This window comes from Akebia trifoliata, unplaced genomic scaffold (genome assembly GCF_017979445.1).
Source record: "Akebia trifoliata isolate Shusen 1 unplaced genomic scaffold, ASM1797944v1 Contig00135_ERROPOS630964, whole genome shotgun sequence".
Taxonomy (NCBI): domain Eukaryota; kingdom Viridiplantae; phylum Streptophyta; class Magnoliopsida; order Ranunculales; family Lardizabalaceae; genus Akebia; species Akebia trifoliata.
In genome coordinates, this window is record NW_028236851.1 from 9,187 (window position 1) to 15,844 (window position 6,658).

A 6,658-nucleotide genomic window follows, 5' to 3' on the forward strand; every position below is an offset into this window, starting at 1 on the left:
TTTTCTTCTATAAAGTCAACTTTTGTTACATAAAATGAATTCATATCTTCTTTCATTATCACAATCTAAGAAGAAAAGAATATCAATCTAATTTTTATTCATCCATGTTCCCTCATGATACTGTTGTCGGAGTTTGAGTATGAAAAATCAAGGGATTGATCAAAATTGAGAATAACTTCTTTTGCATTGTTTTCACCCAACCAAAATTGTTTCCAATTGGGTTGGTGGCTCGGGGAAAGTCAATAAAAGAAAAATAATAATTTTGCAAGAATCCAAACACGCAAAATTCTTTTATTACGTTTGATCCACCCCATTTCATTCTTTATCCAAAAACAAAACCTCTCAGACCATACTCCATTTTGCATGACACGCGTTCTCCTTATGTTTTTTAAAAAAATGTTCTATTTGCACTCACCATTTATGCTCAATGCTCGTTAATATTTGAGCTATTTCTCTTTTCTTTTTTTTCTTTTCAAATTGATGATCTATCCTTAAAGCATGGTATTCTCTTATGGACATATGAAAAATGGCATCAATGCCCTCATAATCATCATCTCATAACCACCATCATCGTCTCATCACAGTTGTCATTATCATCATATTCAAGAGGTTGAAGATGTCTGGTTTTGAGAAGAAAATCAAAGAATTCTTAATTATTTAAGTCAGTTTTAATCAATTGATAGATGAATACCAAGTCCTAATCTAAAATTAATTAGACCTTGTGGAGATTGCTCCCAAGGTCTTGGGTTCAAACCCCTTGAAACCTTTCTTATGCTAATCACAAACCACATCAAGCACACAAAACAGCTTTATGATTATTAGAGACGCCTCTTGTTTTTGAAATTTTGACTTGACCCCCATAACCTCATCTTTTCTTATGAATTAGAGAAGATTAATACGAGAACTGCAACTTTTACTTATTATATCCATATAAAAAATAAAAAATAACTAAATGATTGAGAATAATTGAATAAGTAAAAGTTGGCATGCCAATAGAAGCTTTGTTTGTATTTAAGATTTTATATGAACCTAATCATAATTGTCAACAACTATTGAAATTGTTTGAACGAGTCTAATAATGTTTTGTAACGTTAGATAATAACTTGAGTCAAACCTTTGTACCGTTTGAATGGTGTGTTTTGCTCTTTAATTTGGGTGTGATAAATAACTTGTGAGATTAGGGTGTAATAAGTAAAGGATGGCGAGCCAATAATAGCTCTCAATAATAAAAATTACCTCTACGCCATCACCATCATCTTGATCATCATCAACACCTTCAAAAAGTGATCCCATGCCCCCATCATTGTTATTTTCATCATGATCATCATCTTCATTGTAGAGGGGAATCAATGTCTCATCATCATCATCCTCAAAAGCAACCTCAATGCCCTCATCACCACCACCATTGTCACCATCGTAATCAAAAGATTGAAGATCATTGATTTTGGTACTAAAATTTAAGGATTTTTAGTATATATTGTATTAGTATACGAGAGAAGAAAATAGTTAGGGGCCATGTCAACAGTTTTAAAACATAAGGGTACGTGAAAATAAAAACTAAGAGTAGCTACCTATTTTTAAGAAATATTTTATTGCCGCACCAACTTTTACTAATACCACCCCAATTCCTAGGTAAATCACTAGGAAATTAATTAGCACACATCTTGAGGTGGCATTAGTAAAAGTTGGTGTGGCAATAGAAACTCTCATTTTTAAGAAGAGGAGAGTTACCATGGTTTCAAAACTTATCTGAAATCAAGACCTACCACCCGAGTCATCTCAGCATCGCCTAGCAACGAGACAAATGGACAAGTCAATGTATCATATGAGATTTAAACCCATGTTCATTTCTATTATTATTGAACGAGACATCTCAAACATATCGGAAAACTCGTCAGAGACGACTCGACCTCTTTCATGGACGAGACCAGACGTCAAAAGAGTTTTTAAACCATAAGAGTTACTAGTCACTTAAAATTCTCTTAGGTATATTACATACACGTATAAGAATGAAAATACAAGAGTAAGGTATGCTTCGTAAACCTTTCGTATGTGTATAGATTTGCCTGTAAAATTCTTTTATACGCTGTAGACGTGTTGGTGAATAAAAAAATAAAAAATTGAGCTGTAAGTGCCTTTTTATATAGATAGAGTATAGACATAGAGAAAAGCACAACATGTCTTACTTTAATAAAAGAAAAGGTCAACAAATAATAAACAAAGCATATCTTCATCTATATATAGTTGTAGAGAATAAAAATCAAACATCCACCCCATTGTTATAGCACCTGAAAGACCATCGCATATCCCACGATGGCGCGAAATTTCCCCAAACACATCTTCTTCTTCATTGTCTTCGCCTTCTTCGTCTCCAATTACATTGTGGTGGATGGAAAACCACTCGCCCACTTCTCTCGATCCTTAAATCCAAGCGAAAATGGATTTAAACACAAGAAATTAACTCACCTTCACTTCTACTACCATAACATTGTTAATGGTCCCAACGCCACAAATGTCAAAATTACCAACACTACATCAAAAACATTCTTTGGTGGGGTGGTGGTGGCAGATGACCCATTAACAGTGGGACCAAAGTTAACATCAAAGATCATTGGAAGAGCTCAAGGGTTCTATCCCTTAATTTCACAGAGTGAGATAGTATCATTGTTTGTCTTCAATTTTGTTTTCACGGAAGGAGAGTATAATGGGAGTACAATAAGCCTATTAGGGAGGAATAGAGAGGACGATAAGGTAAAAGAGCTGCCTATTGTTGGAGGAACTGGAGTTTTTAGGTTTGCTAAAGGATATCTTCAGGCAACAACTTGGTTCTTTGATACTATATCTAGGTATCTAGTGTATGAGTTTAATGTTTTCATCTACCATTATTAATGCCCTCTTTTTTCTTTTCTTTTTTATTTTTATTTTGGAGGGGGGGGGGGTGGCGGCTTTGTCTATGTTTTTATTGATGTATTTGTAATAATTTGAGCTTAAATGCTTTCTTGTGTTTTTCCTTAATGTATTTGTAATAATTTAAGCTTAAATGTTTTCTTGTGTTCAATATATATGTTTTATTCTTTCGTTTGCCTTCCATTAATAAAATATTTTTAATATTTTACTTTTTCCTCGGGTTTGTTCTTATGGTAAATCACTAGAAAACATACGATCTTGACCATGCAAGTGTGTAATCCAAAGGTTTGGATTATCCTTGAGATAAGTAGCAATAGGATATGTAATACTAAGATACAAATGAATCCTAACTATTGAGGGTCTGTTCTTTATAGAAGTCAGTTCCAGTTTCAAAAGTTAGCTTCTGGAAGAAGTAGAAGCCTAGAGTCTAAAAAGTCATATCCAACATAAGCTTGTTTGTTATAGAAGCACATAAACCAAAATTGATGTTCGTTTGACAACTTTTTATTGTTGGATTCTGATAAAATGATCAGAATATATATATATATTATAAATTTATATTAAAAAATTATAAAAATAATTATTTTAATTTAAATAAATTTATAAATTTTATAATTCTATCGAAATTTTGGAAGCATCTCTTCTTAAAAATGAACATATGAAAATTTTATAATAAAGAAAATACCTACATAACTCACAATCCAACATCCACATAAAAATGAAAGGTGTTTTGATAATAAAGTAGTAATGATGAATTACTTTTAGTCTTAGTAGTAAAAATGAAGGTATTTTGGTAATAATCCCCTTTTGGAAGATAAAGGGTATTTTGGTAATCCCTTTTATTTTTTCAGGTTAGGTTTGGTTGAAATTTTGATTAAAGATGAAGGGTATTTGGTAATTCCCTTTTATTTTTTAAGGTTAAGTTTGATTGGAAATTTGATTAAAGATAAAGGTATTTGGTATTTGGTAAAAATGTAGGGTATTTTGGTAAAGATGAAAGGTATTTTGGTAATCTCTTTTTATCTTTTAAGATTAAGTTTGATTGAAATTTTGATTAAAGATGAAGGGTATTTTGATAAAAATGAAGGGTATTTTAGAAGATGAATGGTATTTTGGTAAAAATGAAGGGTATTTTAGTAATCTCATTTCATTTTTTAAGGTTAAGTTTGGTTGGAAATTTGATTAAAGATGAAGGGTATTTTAGTAACTATACTCGAGTCGTTTTATGTTTTTGATTTTCCGTAAAAATCATTTGAAGAATTCCCTCTTGGACGACTTCTTTTAGGAGTTATTTTTGGGTTTCAATTGAAATTCGCAGGAACCTCAAAAGCTCAAACAAACATTATTTATCTGGTTTTTTTGGCTTAAAATCAACAAAACAAAACAAAAAAAAAGTTAACTCTTGAACCTCAAACGAACAGGGCTTGAGTCTCTCACTTGCATTGGTGAGATTGTTGTGTAAATGTCTTATATTCTGTTATGCTACTCAGAGTTGCAAACAATCGTGTAATATTTTCTGAAGGGGTTTTCTGTTTTTAAGGAGTTTTGTTTGTTTTGGTAACTCTCGGTTATATAAATAAAGATATCTAGGGCTATAAAACTTAAGAGAGAAAATAATGATTGTTCTTGTTTTATTTCGTGGGTATAAGCACATTATCAAACCACGTAAATTCTTGTGTTTTGTGTGATTATGTTATCTTTGCTATTGTGATTTTTTCACAGAGATAACATGTTTTTTATCGAGTCGTAAAAACATTTCTAATTTTGAATAATGCTAGATTGGACTCAAGATTGTCCTCAATTCACACTTTGAAAATGTGGAGGTGCATATAGAACCACATATGCTTTTCATTTAGATACGAGTGAAAAGCATCTATGGTTTGCACGCCAACAGAGTGTAAATTGAGGTCAATCTTGAAGTCAATCCAACACGACTCATTTTAGTTATCTGATAGGTACCTAGTAATTAGCTATAATAGATCCCCTTCCTCACGTGGCATGCCCAGAAGTGTTAGTTAGGGTACGAGCTTGAGTACATTAGTCAGGCTAGTTGGATTCCAACATATTTACAATTGTAATGAGAAATGGTTAAGTATTGTTAACCCAAATCCTCAATTTCTTTTAAATATAAATATGTCCTTGCCTTTAGATCAAATGACAACAAACACCTCACAACATGAAAAGTGAAAAATTCGACGGGCCAAGGCCCAAAAACTTTAAAAACCAAATTTCGATGGCTCAGGGGCATTAAATATTTTATGCTCCCAGATTCGATGGCTTAGATCTGTCAAATTTCTCCTATCCTCCATTAATTTGATGGTTTTGTATTATTTAAAAAAGAAAAAACACCATAATGAAAAATTGTATGCCTTGGTCCATCAAATTTTATGAAATTAGGCAGTCTTGGGTTGTTGAATATGGGTTTTTTTTCACGGTGTACTTACACCATTTGTAGATACATGGGCTTCAAAACATTTTGATAAGGTTTGAACTCATCTACTTGGATTTGGGAGTCATTACCATTCAAAGAGTTTGGATGTGAATGGACAGTACTAAAATATATTTTAAAATTCATTTTTGACACATAATGACTCACCTTCAATGGTAAGATAAAGGTCTACCTGTAGACACCCCATTTTTGCACTCGCCTGATTAATCAACTCGTCAACCCGATCGCAATGATTCCCAATGATGGATGTGTATTCCATTGCTTTGTTTTGTTACCAGAAATGTTTCAAAAATCCGGATGAGGTATCTCGAATTGACAAAACCTTAGAAATCACGCTATGCTAGGAAAATACGACCCCAAAAACATAGAAATCACCATCTTGCAGACCAAAAAGAAGCTTCACGATAAAAATCACTAAAAGTTGACCAAATTACCAAAATACCTCTAACTTCAAAACAACCTTAGAGCCTACGTTAAACTTAGAAAAACTCTCTCAAACACATAAAATAACAAATTGGAACTAAATAAATCATTTCACTAATTCTAACAAAATTTGACGAAATTACGAAAATGTCCCTCATAAAGTTCACAACCATTTCACACAAAAATTTCATAAATAACAAAAACTAATATTTCCATTGAATTCCTTACGAAAAATCGATTCTAAAACATTCTAGAACATTAAAAACGGACTTAAAACGTGAAAAGTCCTCTCCAAGGGTAAAACGGTAATTTCACAATTTTCATAATTAAAAAATTCGAAATTAATAAATAAAATATTAAATAATTAAAGTGAAACATTAATGAAATTAATTTAAAAATTGGAACTAAAAAATCGATCAATCGGACTTTCAAGTAAAATTGTTGAGGGTTCGTGAGATATTTCTTTAAGGACCCCTCCATTTGGGGGTCCAAAGAATTAAAGAAATAATGGAGGGAGGTTCTCCAAAAATCAAAGTAAATCAAGCAAGACTAAAGTCAAAACATTAAAAGTCAATCAAGTGAGACTAAAGTCAAAATTAAAGTCAATTAAGCAAAACTGAAGTCAAGATATTAAAAGTCAATCAATTAAGACTAAAGTCAAAACATTAAAAGTCAATCAAATAAGACCAAAAGTCATAATAGAGTTCTAATTAAATAATAACTCAATCTAATAGAGTTTTAACTTAAAAATAATTCTACCTAAAACAATTCTAATTAAAACACAATTCTACCTAAAATAAGTCTAAATAAAACACAACTCTAATTAAAAGATCTCTAATTAAACACTAACTCTGTCCAAATCAACCCCTAAAAAACATC

At 31.6% G+C, this 6,658-nt stretch overlaps 1 pseudogene; it reads left to right on the forward strand.

The window, feature by feature from the left end:
• The first annotated feature begins 2,313 nt into the window (after nt 1-2,313).
• On the forward strand, nt 2,314-2,889 carry LOC147381905 (dirigent protein 22 pseudogene; annotated as a pseudogene).
• The last annotated feature ends 3,769 nt before the right edge of the window (nt 2,890-6,658 follow it).